At 40.4% G+C, this 18,833-nt stretch overlaps 1 long non-coding RNA gene across 1 annotated transcript in view; it reads right to left on the bottom strand.

Moving 5' to 3' along the window:
* The window catches only part of LOC110401088, a 145,895-nt gene extending 129,109 nt beyond the window's left edge, over positions 1–16,786 (bottom strand). The window contains exons 1-3 of the long non-coding RNA XR_002440246.1: positions 16,721–16,786; positions 15,572–15,722; positions 12,494–12,644 (exon numbers count right to left, since the gene is read on the bottom strand). This is a non-coding gene — a long non-coding RNA (uncharacterized LOC110401088). The remainder of the gene's footprint in view (positions 1–12,493; positions 12,645–15,571; positions 15,723–16,720) is intronic.

The following is an 18,833-nucleotide window of genomic DNA, read 5'->3' as shown; positions in this document are numbered from 1 at the left end:
AAGTTTTTGGAAAATAAAACTTGGTCCAACAGTGAAATAGCACAGTTTAGGTTTGCAAGAATAATCTTTCTTACCTCAGTTTAATATTAGTATGGTGAATAATGTTGAGGTAATTATTTGAAGAAAATTCTACAGTTGGCCATAGGATTATGAAAAGACATTTTACATGCTTTAAAATTCATTTTCTTCATTTATACTTTCAAAAATGTATCACTTACATAAGCAAATTTTCTAAATAAACATAGAAGTTCAAGTATGTGCTGTTAACTCTACTAATCACTGCCATGAAGTGAATTTCAGATTGGGAACTCATTCAGCACTATATGTGCCCAAGCAAGGGGTTTATGAAATGACTTCACAAAACATTCAGAGCATAAACATCCAGCTGAAGAAATGTCTATTTATTTTGCCTTGCCATTTTTAACTTGTCAGGTGGTAGTGCCCCACATTTCTACATCTGTTTTATTATCTGCTCTATCTAGAATTTCTCAGTACAGATCATTGGAAATTCAACTTCATTCTTTCAAAAGCTTTAAAGAAACTAAAACGTAGCAGCACTGAAATTGGTTGTGTGCCATCCAATGACTTTTTTTTTGTGATGAAATAACAGAGATACAAGCATACGCAGTGAAAATTAAAAAAAAAGAACTTGAAGTCATGGCAACTATGGTACATAAACAGCATTTATGAAGAATTGAAGGTGCTGCTTTCTAGCCCTAAGTGAAACTACAAGGCAAGAAACTGTTCTCGTATCAGCACAACCATTACATGCTTTTCAGGGTTCGACACGTTAGTAACTATGAATACTAGTTTTGAGCAAATGTTAACATGCCTTTTCTTTCCAACTGTAACTAATCTCTGTAGTTTAGAAAACCTTACCTTGATTTATGTGTGCAATTCCCTTTCTAATCTATGGATACAATGCAAGACATATACAATGAAAAGAACTCTGGGGCTCAGTTCAGAATTTAAAATAAAATTAAAATTTACAGTCAAAGCACCTTCCCTCTTAGTTTTCAAAATTTGAGTGGGACTTTACCTGTAAAACTAGTTTTCATCTTTAAATATTGAGCAGACAGCGACAATGATAAGAAACATTTGATTCACCAGCTTGGTGAGTACCCTTTGTTAATTAAATCGTGTTTAAGTGAAAAGTTGTTGGTATTTTTTCCAAGATATTTGTATTTAATTAAGGAAATTTTAGGATTAAATGCATGTAGGTTAAAGTTGTATTTGTAGACAGAGAGTTGGATGAATTCCAAGTAATTAAAATTACAGGGAAAAGAAAAAACCCTTCCTAACATAATGAAAACAGCACAAAATTGAAGGCTCTGGATAAATGCATCTCAAGATTCTCCTAAAAAGAGTAACTAAGTTGAGTACTTGGTTGCAAAGCAGCTTTAAAAATTATATGAATGGAGAAATAACTTAGGGCAGAAAGTATAACGCATATAGTTTGAGTTAGATTTTCCAACAAACCTTTCAGAGGACTAACATCTAATACCCGTGTTTAAGTCCAGCAGAGCTCTGAAGCAACAGGCCTTGACTTGCACGCAGCTATGCAAATGCAGAATTTTTTTTTTTTTTATTTTTTTGCAGCAGAGCAGGAAAGGCAGAGTAATGTTTTCCTCTTTCATCTGGTCTTGACTGAAATGGTTCTAGGAGCCCAACACAACCCTGGCTATATTACATTTTCTCATTATTACATTACTTCAGCTGCAGACACACAGGCAGAAGGTTATTTCTATGAAAATATATGGTCTGTTCTTAAAAAAAAAAAAAAAAAGGAGAGGTCGGGGGCAGTGGAGGAAGAGAACAGGACACATCACGTAAGGCCTTGGAAAGCCTTGCTTTCTATAAAGCTGAAGTTACAGCCAGACTGGGACCTAAAACATCTTATTACCATTCCCACTCTTGGGAGAGCACGCTAGCTCCCAGAAACGAGAGCTGAAGCATGAAGATAAATGAACTCCATCCTGCCAAGAGCAACCTGCAGCCTGCTGGGGCCAGCCCTGCCATTGCAGCTTCTCCAGCTGCCAAAAAGGCAGATGAGCACATGAGTCTAGCTGCAGGAGAACTGAGGGACCTCTCACAATTCCCCCACTACTGCTCCAAGCCGACCAACAGAGCTCGAACAGAAAAAAACCTTGTGTTTGCTTCAATCTGCTGCTTGCCTAACTTGAAAATTAAAAGAAGCTACTGATAGCAATTTATATGCACCAAGAGGGCTGAGAGGGGAACTTTAGCATGCTAAATTGCAAGTAATCATTCACTGTTCGGTGACAGCTTAACAGAACTTAATCACAAAATTTAAAAAAAAATAAGACTGGGAAAGAGGATGAGAGGACATCAAGTCCTTCTCTCAGCTCTTCTCGCAGAGTCTCTATTTATAAGCTTTCCAATAAAATCTCTGTTTGGAGATTGGAATTTAAAGGTGCCTAAGAAACTATGGTTAGCTGCAATTCCTGGGTGCGCAGAAGTGCTTTAAGAACACATCTCTCTGCACATGACAGTTTAATTCAAAACCAGAGCGTTAACCTAACATTTTCCTATTTCCATACTAAAAAGAATGCCATTCTGATAGAAATTACATGCACTCGGATGGATGAAAGACTACATTTTGTAGACTGGACTTCACTTTTCTTATCTTTATGTTAAAAGATTTCTTCATGCCAATAAAAAGCTTTCCAAATGTGCCATTTTTGAAGAATGTCCACAGGAAGAGCTAAACACACATTTGCAGTTTGCCAGCACCGCAAAAAGAAACATTACCTTAGGAAGGGGGGGGTCCTTCCTTATCTTCAAGTGACATTTGAAAATATTTCTCGTCCATTTCTCTTATCTTTTCAGCTATAAATCAATTTCAGCTGCTTAAGAGAAACATGGGTGCTTGGTGCAAAGACGAAGGGGTTGGCAAAAGGCTGAAAAATCCTACTGGGGAGCACCAAGCAGCCGAAGAGAGCGAGGGAAAGGAAGGTACCCAACAGCAGAGAGGAAGTTAGATGTGTGCGTACACAGAAGTCAGGTAGGGCTAAAAAAAACATACTACATGCAGTAAGTTCTGCAGCATTTCATGCTGAACGGTAATATGACACGATGTGTTCAATGGAAGAAACCCCATTCCTGTGAGCAATGCTAATCCCTAGAACTTCAGACATCTGAGACTGTACACTCTTCTGTCGAGCTACAGCAGCAGAATGGTGTTTTTAATTTTGTCTATCTCACCCCGTGTGAGTTAACTCATTTAAATTGCTGATTCCCTCTCCACTGCACATTCATGTACATTATGTATTGTGCTGAAATCATATCATTCTCAGGTGACAAATTGAAGTTGAAAAGATTTCTCACTTATGATTTGTAATCATCACCCCTTCCTGCTCAATTCATCGAAGCCAGAGGGAAAGAGAAATTTCACCTACTACCTCTTGCTTATTCCTTTTAAAACAGCAAATGAAACAGACAAAACCCATTCAGGATTACAGTGCAGAAGAGAATGCTTTTGCCATCAACGTCCAAATCAATACCACAGCAAATATATTCTTAGATGAGCTCTGGTATTACCCAGCTGCTATCACTACTCAGTAATTAGTATCAGTGAAACAAACCGTATTTTCCCCCAATTCTGAGTCTAAAGAAAACTATAAAGTCTTAGCTATGGGGATTCTTTTTACTCTTCCAGTGTACAATCACTGTGTACTTTACTTCATATAAAAGATTTTACCAACCCGCTCTCCTATGCCTTTATTGCCCACACGGCTGCTTCCTTGCCTAATGTGACTGCAGTTGGTACCACATAGCTGTACAACAAGAACTTACACAGGGGGAATTTATTGCCAAGGGCAACAATAGATACTCACCAACACTGCAAGTGAAACTAATCATGTTAACCCTTACAATTACTGCTGACACCAAGTACAGCTGTGAGCCAAATTGATCACGCAGGGAGCCCACCACAGCACTATGGCAGCTTGGGAGGTGGGAGAGCGATCCACTGGGAAGTCACTTGGCATCCGAGTTAGCGTGACCAGGATAAAATATTGTCTCCTGAGCCATGTTTTCCTTCAGTATGTACAAGCAAGTCCTCAAAACAGAAAACTTCCCCAAGACCTCCAGATATAGGAAGAAAAGAAAGAGTCTCCTGAGCCTAGCTGCATATGGTCAGTAAACAACTCCAGGCTCTTTCTCGGTATCTCTGGTAAGAATCTTGTCCAAAAATGTTCTGATACAGAACCCTTAGTTTCATCACTTTCGACAGAAGTTGAAAAATACCCTTCCTGGAGATACACAAACGTCAGCCCAGAAACAACTGAACAGAACAACACATTCCTGCACCCTTATTCTTTTCTGTAATCTAGACAATTATTTGTGAAACACTTTCACATCTTGCAGATCTTCCACTGGCTAAAGCTCCTCAGAAAAATCATCAGAATACAAGCTGGAATTAGAGGGCACATCTGCAGTAGTACTAACATTTGGACAAGGAACAAGTATGTGAAACATCTCCTGACCACTGCAACAAGCAATCCAGAGTGCAAGACCTGAGTTCCTGTAAATGCCATCAACTGGGAAGGGCACTCCAGCCAAGTCAGACCAGAGACAGCCTACAGTATAATCACCAAAAATGCCCAGTGCACGCACTGGATTGTCAGTACAATTTTACATCTGGCTGACTGCTTCATAATTTAATACAGGACCAGGTTTGGGGTTTTTGGTTTTTTTGGTGACCAGGTATTTGGGCTTCCTCAGTAACTTAGCATCCACAGAAACTTTGAAGTTGCTCACAAGTTAACAGTCTTAGTCTTCAGTGGTCTTCTATAGGCATAGCAATGGACAAATAGTCTCTTGTTTCAGCAACAAAGATGACCCCTGAAGGTCAAAGCAAGAGCCCTTGGCTAAGGAGAACGACAAAGGACATTGTACTGCAGTCTACACCACTCTTGCTCTGAGAGCTGAGATTTTCACCATCACAATGGTTGGCATGGCAAAATCCGCTAGAATTGAAGTCTAATGATTTTATTTAACTGTATACTTCCACTACAGAGCCTAAGCTCATCAGACTGTAGGACTGGTTTATTTATAGCAAATATTCTTCTAGTGTATTTCTTTGCACTGCTAATAATTAAAGATTAACCTACTTACAAAACCAGGAAGTTTTACTTGGATATACAGAAATAAAGAAGTAATAACACATGTCCCTAGTCTTCCACATTAAGGACTGTGGCGTAGAACTGTTGCTACTGCCTTCTGCAGATTTTCACATAAGTCAAGTCAGAAATACTAAAAATCACCTGCAAGGAAACCGTGTTAACATATTCACTGAAATTAAAGGTCCTCTGCAGGTCAGTATGGCAATAAATTTTATTTCATTTTAGAACTTCTTTACAATGCCACTGAAACTGCACAGGTGGGCAGGGAAATGAAGGAACAGTCTGCAGAATTATCATCCTCTGATAATCTTGGAGCCACAGGCAATAGCAAGCACTTAAGCAGATTAAAATGCCTATCCTTGTCTTATATATGAAGTGCTCATTTATTGAGGCAAGAAGTTATCTCACCTGAAATCAACACATTGGAATAAAAAGTTCCTGCAAAAGACCAGTCCAAGGATGACAGTTTTCAGTCTTCAAATCATCGCCAGGGGAGATGGTAGGGTCGGAAAGACACAGATTTTGTCTTCTGAAAGAGGAGGAGGGTGGTAAGAAGAAAGATCAAAAGATGCAGTCAGGACAGAGGGGGATTATCAGTAGCAAGCTACCGCAACAGAGAGGACAAGTCAAGAACTGACAGAGAGAGGAGATAAAGCACTGAAAGTTTTGAGGGGGGATGGAAGAATGTGAACATACTTTTACAGGACAGAAACGGCCTATTTTCAGCCTGCTTTAGCCATGCTGTAAGTTTCCACAATAGAGGAGAAAATAGCACTGTAGCAGAAAATGATTGTGACCTGCTCAACAAACCTGACCTTAGCTACAGAATGTGTCAGCACGATGAGAGAAATGAGGAATCTTAATGAGGCAAGAGGAAAGCCGGTCATCCTAATGCAGAGGGCTCCTCCCAGGAGATCAGCTCGAGAGGAGGATTTACTGTGTTTTGCAACTTGATTTGAATTCATCCTGTACTGTCTTTTTCTTTATAAGTGAGGCTGTTCATAAATTGATACTGTCTACTTAATTTTTTCCTCACATTTCTCCTCTGAAGAATTAAGTTGTACATGCAAGTGCTCTCAGCCGTTCTCGGGAAGAGTGACCTGAGGAGCCTGAGTGAAAGGCTGGGGACAGGGAGATGGCCACCAGATCTGGCTCACAGGAAGAAGACATGTTAACACATAGGTCAGGAAAACACTTGGATCAAGACAGAACTGCGTCCCTCACATCCACCTCTACGCTACAGAAAACTCCTGGCAATCCCCCAATTCCATTTCCTAATAAACTGGAGAATTAGGTTAGACTGAGCTGTAACAGGATCTCCTAACTTGCCCACATCTCACAACAAGCAGACCCACATGTGAAGGTTATAACTGAATAATGTGGACCTGCCCTCTGCCCTTAAGGACAAACAGTTCAGCAATACCTGCATTAGTGAAAAGCATGTTCTTTTTATCCCCAAAACAGGTCTTATCCATCCTGCTGCGAGGGGACTGTCCCTCAGCTTTCACACAATGTCTCAAATCACCTGTTTAAATTGACAGGCATGGATGCAAGCCATACAAAAGAGCATACAAACATCAAAATGTTATGGCTGATCACATACCAGTTCACAAATTTGTTCTCTAGCTCTGCTTCATTTATTGACGTAGACATGGTCATCAGAACCATACAGCATGGACACAAGACCCTCAGAAAATTAATCAAAAAACTCTCGTGTGGACAGACTAGCCCCACACATGGTTTGAGGCTGCATACAGACACAAATTACTGTCAACATTACCATCCATTTCTCTTTTATCTATTGTTTCCTTTTTCTATGTCTCTTTCACAGGCAGTGAAGCAAATCTAAAAATAAAACTCTTTTCTTCCTTGAAAAAAGCTTCTTGCTGTTAGCCATTTATAATCTTCTTTCTTTGTCCCCAGTCAGCTGTTCCAACCAAACCTCAATCTGATAAAAGAAAGCAAAAGATGGATGCTAAAACATCCTTTGTTTTTGTTGTTGTTGTTTTTGAGAAAGCATCTTCTGCAGGAAAGCTACAAGAATTATTAGATTTCAGCTGAAAGTAGGAGATGGCTTTGCTGAACAATTGCTGCTTTGTACATTTCTGAAATTGTTGGCTATGTTTGTTTGTTTGATAGGGTGGAAATTTTTGTGTAATTTACAACTTGATGAGGCAAAAAATTCCAACCCATCATTTTTCTTTCCGAAGCGCCACTTCCTAGTTTACCCATTTCTATTCCAGTCTCCTGTGAGATCATTTTCATATTTATTGTTAAGGTTTATTTTTTTTAATTTCTCATTATTCTATGAAAGAAATGAGCATCTTTAAATTCCCAAAACTTATTTTAGCTGAGAGCTAGATCCTACCACAAAGGACTGATAATTCAGCAGTACGAAGTTGATACTTCTCAGCCCAGAAGCTGGTCTGACACATCTTGTAATGCAGGGATGACCAGCAGAGGATAGCTCTTCTTAAATATTATTCCACCCCTCTGCTCTCCCCTGCTTTGGCACTCAGGGAGTTCAATGAGAAAGCCAACCATATCCTGGGGTGCATCAAAAGAAGCGTGGCCAGCACGTTGAAGGAGGTGATCCTGCTCCTCTGCTCTGCTGAAGCCTCTCTGCAGAGAGATATGGAGTCCTTAGCACAGGAGAGACACGGACCTGCTGGAGTACGTCCAGAGGAGGGCCACAAAAATGATCAAAGGGATGAAACACCTCTCCTGCGAGGACAGGCTGAAAGAGCTGAGGCTGTTCAGCCTGGAGGAGAGAAGGCTCCAAGGTGACCTGGTAGCAACCTAGTATCTAAAGGGGAGCTACAAGAAAGAAGGGGACAAACTCTTTAGTAGGGTCTGCTTTGACAGAACAAGGGGAAATTGTTTTGAGATTAAAGAAGGTAGATTTAGGTTAAACAAAAGCAAAAAGTCTTTTACAGAGAAGGCAGTGAGGCACTGGAACAGGCTGCCCAAAGAGGCAGTGGACGCCCCATCCCGGAGACTTCGAAGGCAAGGCTGGATCAGGCCCTGTGCATCCTGATCTATCTGTGGTGCCCCTGTTCATTGCAGGGGAGTTGGACTAGACGACTGTTAAAAGTCCCTTCCAACTATAAGGATTCTACGATTCTATGACTTAGTGTGAGAAGCTGCAGCATCTTTCTTGTTCTTCACTTTTTGCATACTGAGTCAACTCAGAGTATGGCAGAGAAGAGCATATGGATCTTACTGGGATCTGTGTTATATTGGAAAGAGATGTTTATATAGCATAAGTCACTACTGGTACCAAAATAGTGCATGTGCAAGTGACAAAGTCAGGCATAAACTGGAGTATCCCCAATTCCCTTCCAGACCGCACAGAGGTTAAAATAGCTACAAGCACATCAACAGAGCACAATGGGAAAATGGAGACTGTTGCTCACGCTTAACCACCTCTTCCAGCTTCATCAGTGGCACAAGAACGATTCAACTCTCTTATTTTACATTTGAACATTTTATCTTAAGTAGTTTCAGCAAACATAATAGACTGCTGTGGTGCTAGATAACATTTTCACTTCAAGAAATGACAGTTAATAAAGCCAGGTGCCGAATTTTGCTCTTCTACAAAACATGGTTGTAATTTCAAAACTAGCAGTGCATCCATTGCTCATAAAACACATTCATTTGAACCAGAGACATCAACGTGACAACCTAGCAATGCAACTCATTTAAAAAGAGAACAGAGCCTACCGGTGGTCTGTATTAGAAACTTACTGTGCAAAAGCATCCATTTTGATGCCCTTAGCTCATTGCTGCTGTTTTGTTTTTAGGCCCATCTCCCTAACTTTTCCCTACCCTCCTTTTTCACCCTCTCTTGGGGCATGGGTCAGTGGGTCCCTCCGCCCCACTAGCCATGGAACCGGGTCGAAACTATTAACAGTCTTCCACCAGCACCCAGATCCAGCAGTGCATGCTGCAGGCTGCTCTGAGCGGTTTCCCTCCTGGTGGAGCCCAAGAGGGCTCAGCAGGTACCACAGGTATGCTGAATACACTGTGGTACATCATGCCCTTTTGAGACACCTTAACACAAGGTGTCTCAATACAAGCAGAGCTGCAGCAGCACAGCCTTAACTGATGAGCCACATGGAGCCTGAACTCAACGGGCCAAATATTAAATGTTTAAGTAACATAAGGTACCAAAACAAAATTCATTTAGTCAAGATACTCAAATTTTCAGCTAAATGTCTTCTACTTTTGCAGAAGGGTAACAGGCAAAGGCAGAAAGTAAAGTAAGTTCTGTGGGACTAATCCAGAACCTTGGAACATGCTTAAGTTCACCTCCAGGCTTCTCCAGGAGGGAATCCCAGGATTCCTACTACAGGCAATATGTAGTTGCCATACATTGCAATGTAAGCCAGCAGTACTAAGATAGTGCATACATAACATACATTTATGGAGACGGGCCACAGCACCCTTGGGACTCAGAGGGGCAGAAAACTGCTCAGGAGCTGAGAGACAACCATATGCCTCTGACCAATAAAAGGAAAAAAAGCCTTCCCTCTGCAAGCTCCTGCTGACCCAGAGTCCCAGCATGATAAGAGCAGTGGAATTCACACAATAAAAAAGCATTTTTGACAATTGTTACTGCTCTCAGCTCTCTAGAGTTACAAACAGCTCTGGGAAACAATGGTGGAGCTCTCTACTGCACAAAGAGAATTTGTTAACCAAGTGCCAATTACAGGACCAAAAACTTACCCGCCTATCTATAGCTGTCATCACATTAAATCTGATGATAATTGGGTTGAGCAGATGCGTAAAACAGGGTAGAATTTGACCTGCCAAACCTCTATTGTTTGTCATGTTATTCACCGAATAAAACTCAAACTGACTTTTCAACTCTAGTTGAAATCTGCATTCCTGCCCATTAAAGAAACAAAATCTTTTTCATTTAACTCTGTCCAAAACTGGAATTGGAATAAATAAGGAGCAAACACATTGACCCTAAATTCTTATTTTGTGCCACCAAATACAAATACACATGCAGCAAATCCAGGGAAAGAGCAGAAACAAAAAGCAGCTCAACCTAGGTACACAATGGGAATGAACACTGTTAAAGATGCAATTTTCAGTGCTCTTCACAGCAGCCACTATTCAATGATGATACAAGCACACAAAAAGGAGACGTGAGTATCTTGCACATCCTGGATGTTTTCGTAGTTAATGAAGTTTTCTTTTATAGACAGTACATTTTTAAATCACGTTTACAGTGCTAGAAATGAATGTGTATTATTTTTCATAGAAATAGTAATATAATTTCTACAAGTTCTGAAACACTAGTGTATTTATCACACAATGCACATGCTTCTCAAATCATCTGTTTTGCTTGACATTTGTGAAGCAATTTCTGATAAACAGTCAACAAGGATCTAGGGGCACGCAGGCTCAGGCTGCTCTTCACTGCAGCAGGACAGCACGTGTGTGCTGCCAGGTGAGCACAGCAGCACGGCTACCCCTGGGAGGCAGAGCTCACACTTTGTCTTTTCCCCCAGTCAACAGACTAAATGCGCACAGTTCCTATTAATAGAGAACACAAGTCACGTGTTTTCAACAGTCTCTCCACAGGCAGAAGACATAATATATCACTACTGCTGAAAAATAATAGTGTTTACCCCATCTGCACCGTGAAACCTTGCTTGCTAGGCAGAGTTCCTGCACAGCCCTGCGGGCAGTCTGCCCAAACACACGCGCATCTCAACCAGAAAGCAATGCAGCTCTCAACATGGAAATCCAAAAGCAAGAATAGCACTACCTTGCCTTTCCCTGCAGCCTGAAAGTCTGTTCCTGCTTTCCACCCGTTCTTGCCTTCTTAACTTCTAAATATCTCATCAGATGTACCAAACAACTCAGTTTAGAAATGGCAGTGTTATCCCCAGTCTTCGAATTCAGCCAATTCCAAACCAGAGGGATTTGCCTCCAAACTGTTCAGTGGGCCAAGGGAATCTTTGCCCGAATGCAATGGTTGCCTACAAAACGCTTCTTTCCCTCACTTTCAGTGCCCTTCTCTCTAGTCACCAGACACATCTCGTCACGTTATTGCCCAGGAGCTGTCCTGCGAACACAACATCTCCGGAGGTGACCTGCTCCAGCCAACTCCAGCTCTGGCAGAGCCAACACAGTACGGACAGTCAGCAAACCTGGTCACACAGGTCTTGCTAACAGAACTTCAACAGGAAACAACAAGTCTGACTAATGCATGCCAGTCTAGCGCAACTGCTCTACACATCAACCACAACTACCTCAGTTATCTGCATAATTAAAACTACACTGGGAGCTGAAATCCCAAAGGAGACAATGTACATCTCCCATTCTACTTTAATTCCACGTAACAAATTGTCACATGGGATCTAGGGAGCACAATTCTAAAAACCAAGAATGTAGTTGGTGAATAACTGCTGACTATGAAATTTCAAGAAAATCTACACAAGGGAAATTTTCAAGTATTAATACCACCTCAACAATGGACATTCTCCAAGTTTAGATTCTGCTGCCTACAGACAGAGGAAAATCAAAACCATTAGCCATGGAAAAACAGGTCTTCTGTAGAGTACTTCTTTAATCTGCTTGAATGACTGAGTATCTTTTGAAATGCTCTTGCATAATATATTTCTTGATGATTAATTTGTAATTACCATGCATTGTTATCAATCTAGAATTTCTTATAAAAAAGGATGTAAACCTACTAAGCTCACACATAATAGCCTGATACATTAAGCCATTCTTTAAGTTGATTTTATGTGAGGTATTGGTCCAGGCTCCTTACAAGGAAACCAATTATTCCTAGCACTGCATTTCTTTTTCTTTATTAGAAAAAATGAGGGAGAAAAGTAATCATCTCAAAGACTAAAAATCAAAGTCAGATGAACTCATGACTTCGTTATTTTGTTCTAATAAATTAAATTTGTCACAGTGGAACTAGAGTGTCAAGTACATTCAAGCTGGAAAACAGCTATTAAGTTATTTACTATGCCTTCCAATTCCTTAACCATCAAGAAATACCCACCCTTACCTGTTGCTTTGTTTTTCACAGTCATACTCTTTGCATTCTGCTTATTTCATGAAATACCTTCTTGCAGATCTTCAAATGCAAATGCAATTTTTTCAGCACTGAAGAGGAACACTAAGAGCTGCTGTCTAGAAACTGAATTCTGCTGGCAAAGCGCTTAATTCAGTTTTCTTTCCCCACTTTTTAATAATTAAAAAAAAATTGCATAAGTTATTTTAACCTGATGCTTAAATTTAACTGTTTTTATTCTACAGTGATTTAATATAACTACTTATATTCTAGAACATGCCAGTATGAGAAACAGACTCACTCAGTAAAAGTAACGATCTTGCCTTCTGGTTCCCCAAACTTCAGTAACTACAGAGCTGAATTACAATCATCATTTTAATGGATGTCCTCAGTAATTCATCTTGCTGCAGCCAAAATGATTAGGTAAGACCAGAAATCCGTTCTTCATTCATCTGTAAAAGAATTAAAAATTCTTACTTTAGGCTGCAATATTTATGAATTAGCTTACGCTTCTGAGCTTCACTGGCTAGCATTTCCTTACATTTGATATTTGCTTTAATAATTTACATTCTCCAAAATTATTAGGGCCCACGATCTATTCAAATCATGTCAAGCTCAATAAATTAAGATTTAGAATCCTTGCCAATTCTGGAAATATCCTTAATCTTTAATTTGCAATTTAAGGTTAGCATTCAAAGAATAGAAACTATTGAAAAGGAGTACTACTAAGAGAAGTATAAACTCCCTGAAGATAGAGATTTATTAATGCTAATACTATTGTTATTATTTTACTATCTTGGTTTTTTTGTTTGTTTCTTTATTTCGTATATAAATTAATTACTTGGCAATAGGCAGCACAGTCAGGACCCTAATGAGAAATCTGTGAAATGGTCAATGTCCCAGTTCACTTTAGGTAATGCTGTTGAGTTAGCGCTTCATCATTAATTATAAATGCTTCAATTTAAAACACTGCAATTAGAGAAGAATAAGGATGGAGTATGTGAAATCAGAGAGTTATCCTCAAAATCTGTTCTTCCTGTTCTACTGTCATAAAATCACACAAAAATCAGGTATGTTCAGGAGAAATTTCCTCCTTTCTGCTTGTCAGAAGCATTGCTTGTAAGGGTCTTTTTTTCCCTGCTCTATTTCAATAGTTCTTTAAAACATGAAGGAAGACGGAGATCTGAAACAGTTAAGCAAGGAATTCAGATCATAAAAAAGAGTCAGTCTTGTTTAAGGATTGCATACATTGGACTATAACCCATGTTAGACAAAAACATAACGTTCCGTACGTATTGTCCAAGACCACTAAAGTAGTTCTGCATATCACACACACTTCTCCAGCAGAGGTGCTGCCAGTGGGTGGCAAAGGATAAGAATTCAGCACAGAGCTCCTGGTTTAAGCGGAGTTGCAACACTGCTCCACACACAGCTGTTGAGAAAGGCCAGTCTCCCTGCCTGCGTACCAGCTCAATGCAGGCCTGTCTAGCAGTCCTAAGGCCCAAAGCAGAAATGGAGCCCAGCGCGCCCTGCTTCACAGAACACAGCTCTGGAGGAAAGTGCCCCCAACTCTTCCCTCAGCAGAATTACACATTTGAACGAGAGCTCCTTTAATCAGTGCCCGAATTGTAATATTCTTCCTTAAGAGTAGCATAGAGAAAGCTACCTACTGGCACCCATAGCATGAACGAACTCAAACACACACCATACCCACAGCATCCGGTGCAAACCATTAACCCACTGCTCTGTAGTCATTGCCAAAAAAAAACAAATAAAAGGAAAACCAGCAAAGTGTAGCTAGAAGACCAATTCCTTGCCCAGAAGAAGTAAGCACGCTTCCTGACGTTGACAAGATGGGAGGGTAGTGCTGATCAGCTTGCTGGCAGGCAGGATATATGGTGTAGATGGTTCAAAACCGAAGAAAACACAAAGTCGTGTGTAAACAATTACTGCATCTGTGGCAAAGTCTCAAGTAAATGGGTTTGTCTGCCTTCTGGTACTTAATTAGTACGCTCTGTTCAGTACATACTGTGTCCCCAGTAAGCAGTGCCTCCAAAGCAAATTAAAATGAGCATAATACATCTTCCTTTCTCTCCGAACGCACAAATCACTTTCTATATTTATGTACACAAGTATATGTATGTGCATGCAGGAAGAGACAGAAGAAAGAAAAATCAAGTTGCAGAAGGAAAACAGAGCAGCAGCCATCATGCTCACTTCTGATCTTTCTGAGAAATTAGCTTAGCCACACTGTAGATAGCCCAATAGCCTGCAAGGCCAGAGCTCAGCCACTAAGTCAGACCCAGTAATGCTTTAGGTATCTCATAACTTCACCCTTTTGCAGGTCAGTTAACCGTACTTTGACGCTTGAGAAAAAGGCAGCAAAACATAAACCGCATCACGTCAAAGTCTGAACACACTTCTGTTCGCTGCAATATCTTCAATATATTTACTTTACCACATCAGTGATTTTAAGCAATTAAATTACATTTCACAAGTAAAGCTACACCTTTTATCTACAAGTCTTTTAGGAGACATTTCTCCATCTGACTTCAGTGGGAGCAGGCTGCAACACTTGAATGTTTTGTTACCAGACCTTACAGAAATGGTGAGAAGTTTGGACTTGTATGCATTAGCATCCTCATGCCTTTCAAAATGGCCACACTGTACAAGATGGTGCTCATCCAGCAAAAAAAAATGACATCGGGCTAAAGCAGAATAGTTTACAAAAGCAATGACAGAAAGTGTGACACACAGCTTGTGTTTATAAAAATTCACAGCATTTCAAGGGCACTCCTAAAGGAATTATGTAGGTATTGCAACAAATTATTATATAATGTAATTAAACACCAAAACCTGCAATAGTAAAATAGCATTAAGGGACAGATTTTCATCGCTGTAGTAGTGGCAGATTGCAAGCAAAGATCCCATTAGAGGTAATGGGAGCTGAAGTTATAATCCACTGTGCAGAGCGTCAAAAATAATATCCCTGTGGCTTTGGCTTAAACGAGCAGAGTTAAGGCAGCAACCTTATTTCTAATTCTCCCCATTGTGTGCAGATAGCAGCCCTGACAATGCCTGTGATCCCCTCCTCCCCTTCCAACATATTTTCCACAAACCCACAATGCTTGAGCAGAAGGGAGAGAGGGAGGGAGGATCAGGCATCCTATATATAACAATGGAGCATTTTCTTTGCTTTGGTAGGTTTAAATCAAGTTTTTAATTCCTTTTAGGGTGGTTAATGGTTTTAGCGAAGGACTAGAATTGAACACACTGATGTTTTTCACTTTATATCCATGGGTAAAACACGTCTGGACTGGGACAGCCAGGCTTCAGGCACAGTGAAGGCACATTGCCCTTCTATAAAATCACCCTTCACCTTTATCAAGTTCTTGTTTTCAGCTGTAACAGGTTGCGCTTTGTCAGTTCAGCTCTTTCAGAAGATGGCCAGCTTTAGCACAGCAGATGGTCACAAGTAAACGCTGCAACCCAGCTCCAGTCCAAATGTGCAGGCTGGGGCTGTCTCCCACCTTTAAAATTAGAGTTGAAAGTGATGAAATAAAATCAGTGCTCATGTGTAATCTGCACAACCATGCAAAATATTCTTTTTTTAATTAATTTTAATTTGGCAATAATGTCTAGATGCTGCTGGAAAAGAGCCTTACCCACACTGAGATAGGAGATGGGCTTTCAAACCTCCATGTGGTTGATGGGATGGTCTGTGCCCCCTGCAAGCTTGTAAATGGCACCAAATGAGGGGCACTGGGAGGCAGGGCTTTTATGCTAAGGGACTTGAACAAGCTGGAGACTACACCACAGAAAACTAAGCTTAGAAAGACAGACGCAAAGCCCTGAACATGGGATAGACAAACCCTATGAATACCTACAGGGAGAGAACTAACCAGCTGGGCAGAAGCTCTGCAAAAAAACAATCTTGGGATCCCAACGGACAAGGATTTAAACAAACATCTACAGTGCAACGTTGCAAAAAGAGAACTAATTACATACTGGTCTGTGTAGAAAGGTGCAAAATTACAGTGTCCTGCCCAAGCTCACAAGGCCACAGCTGGACTAATCTTTCACTGCCAAAGGGGGGCTGCAGTCCTTTTTCAGAAAGGACACTGAATCAGTAAGAGGATGCAAGAGCTGCAGAATAAGAAAATCTGAAATGCTGCCCAGAGAGTTTGCGGAAACTCTGCTCCCCAGTATTTCAAAACCTGATTTAGTTGGGCCCTGAACAACCTGACTTAACATGGAAGCAAGCCCTGCTTTGAACAGAAGCTAAAGTTAGTGACCTCTCGTTGGACCCTTCTGGCCTAAATTTTCTTGTCACTTTGTCAACAGTTGTAAACAGTCCACAGCAAAGCATCTCACACCTACAACAGGTTATTTGACCTTTTTCCCCATTGAAACACAATGGTAAGCACAGCAATGACAGCAGAGCAGCAAGGTCCCAGGCTGCAGCAAGTGAGAGTTTGCTTAAATGCAACAGCCGTGGGCAGAGAAATGAAGGAAAGAAGCTGCTTACCTTCAGAAGGCCTCAGGTACACACGGCTCTCCAGCAAGACACCCTCACCTCTACTGCCAACCTTTAAATGAGGTCTGGGAAGGGGTGAAACCTGGCTCCAGCCCTTCTAATCATTCTGGTACATTGCTTGCACCTGAGCTCCCCTGGGTTGGCCCTGCCTTCCCACCAGGTGCTCAATCACTGGTTCAAGCTGTAACTTAGCATTTCCACTCCACCCATCCAAACATGGCAGAGAATTAATCTCATTTTACTTCAGTGAAAACAGACACATGCAGGCATCTATAAACTTGTGCCTGGTTCAGCAGTAGCTCTGCTTGCACAATCCACCTAGTGAATCAGTAGTACAACAAGAAAACAACAATTACTGACTCCTGGTTTTACGTGTTATCCATTCTATGGTAATGATTTTACATGAAAGCCTTTTCTTGCCTAGGACTGCTTTCTTGATCTGTTTTAACAGCACTAAGCTTAACAGCTTTCTGACCTTTGACTGATAATTCTTCACATTACTGCAATACAGATTATGATAACAATTAATTATGTGCTAAGGTCTGAATAAATTATTTTGAATATGTGAAATTACTCTGGTGTGGACAAGGAAGTTCTAACGCAACAGAAAAAATAGCTGAAGGCAGAGCACATTGAACAACATAATCATCGCCACACAAGCAATAATCATCGAGACAGGTTTTGAGGAAAAAACTGACCTTATCATGTATGTTTCATGTATGTAGTACTGATCCACAACCAGGCAAGCTGAATACTATTATGGTCCCAAAGAATCATAGATTCATTGAACAGCTTGGTTTGGAAGAGACCTTAAAGCCCATTCAGTTCCAACCCTCTGCCAAGGGCAGGCTTGCCAACCACCAGAAAATAAAAAAAAAAAGAAAAAAGCTAGCAATAATACAACATTTGGAGATCTATAGAGGCCTTGTCTCCAATAAGGAGAGGGGGGAAAAGAAGAATTCATGCAGTAATGTAAATGGTTTGCTGCACCTACATTTCTTCCTCCCCTTCGATCATCTCAACTGTAGAATTCAGACACTAAGTAATCAGAATGAGAATTTCTAAACCAGTACTCAATAACGGTAACAAACCCCATTTTCAGTGCAAGACACCTTTGGTTTTGCTACACTGTTCAAGGCACTTCTATACCCTTATCGCAAACTAATTGCCAATAGAAAGCAGATAACATTGAGTCTGAGTAGGACAATAGGAGTTTTTTAAGGCATTGTCTTGGCCTCTGTCATTTCTAAAATGCCAGAGTCCTTTTTGTCCAGGAGATTCAAAAGCTCATTCAAAACACAGATATATGTGACCCGGGCTCATTTCCCAGGGAGAATACTAGGAATACACCAAACCTGTTAATTCTCTATAGTGAAAGGGTCAAGTACAAAGTCATGTTTTACTTGAAGTTTGTTCCCTCCTGGAAAAAAGGTTTTTCAGATGAACTGGAAAAAAAGGAGTGAATAAAAACAGTACTACGTGTACTAAGTCAGAAGCAAAGTCTATAAATATCATCATGAAAGGATGACAGAGTTATCTGATCTTTTCCACGATACCTGGGATGATGATTCCACTTTCCGCAATGCTTCTGCCACTAACTGTTCATTAATTGTTTGACCGTTCCCTGCTTGTTGCCTTTTGGAATCTCTTATTATACTCTATTCTTAACACAAAAATATGAATTACAAATGAAGCAGCAGAAATAAGAGCTGATGGCACAAGCTAAACAGAATTAATGCATTTTTAAAAAATAAATAATACTTATAACATTTACAAAGCCAGGGTTCAAATCCTGTGTCCAGTAAAGCAAATGGCAGAACAAGACACTTCATCCCATTCTTGGTACAGCTTCATCACTGTGCTTCAAAATTGACCCAGAAGGGTAAGAAATAGAACCATATGAATCCAATGATCTTTTTGTTTTCCAGGTGGCACTTACTAGAACAGGTGCAACAATTACTGATTACGTCACTGCTGATGAGCACACGGCAGCAAGGCTGTCTCACAATTCATTTCATATACACAACTCAAAAGAAAACAATTTTCAGCTCTTCCCTCTATTTTAAACATTTCTAAAGCATTTTTCACCATCATATTAGCGAAA

This window comes from Numida meleagris, chromosome 6 (genome assembly GCF_002078875.1).
Source record: "Numida meleagris isolate 19003 breed g44 Domestic line chromosome 6, NumMel1.0, whole genome shotgun sequence".
Lineage (NCBI taxonomy): Eukaryota > Metazoa > Chordata > Aves > Galliformes > Numididae > Numida > Numida meleagris.
Note: the sequence above shows the minus strand (reverse complement) of the source record. Positions and strands in the feature narration are given on the sequence as shown.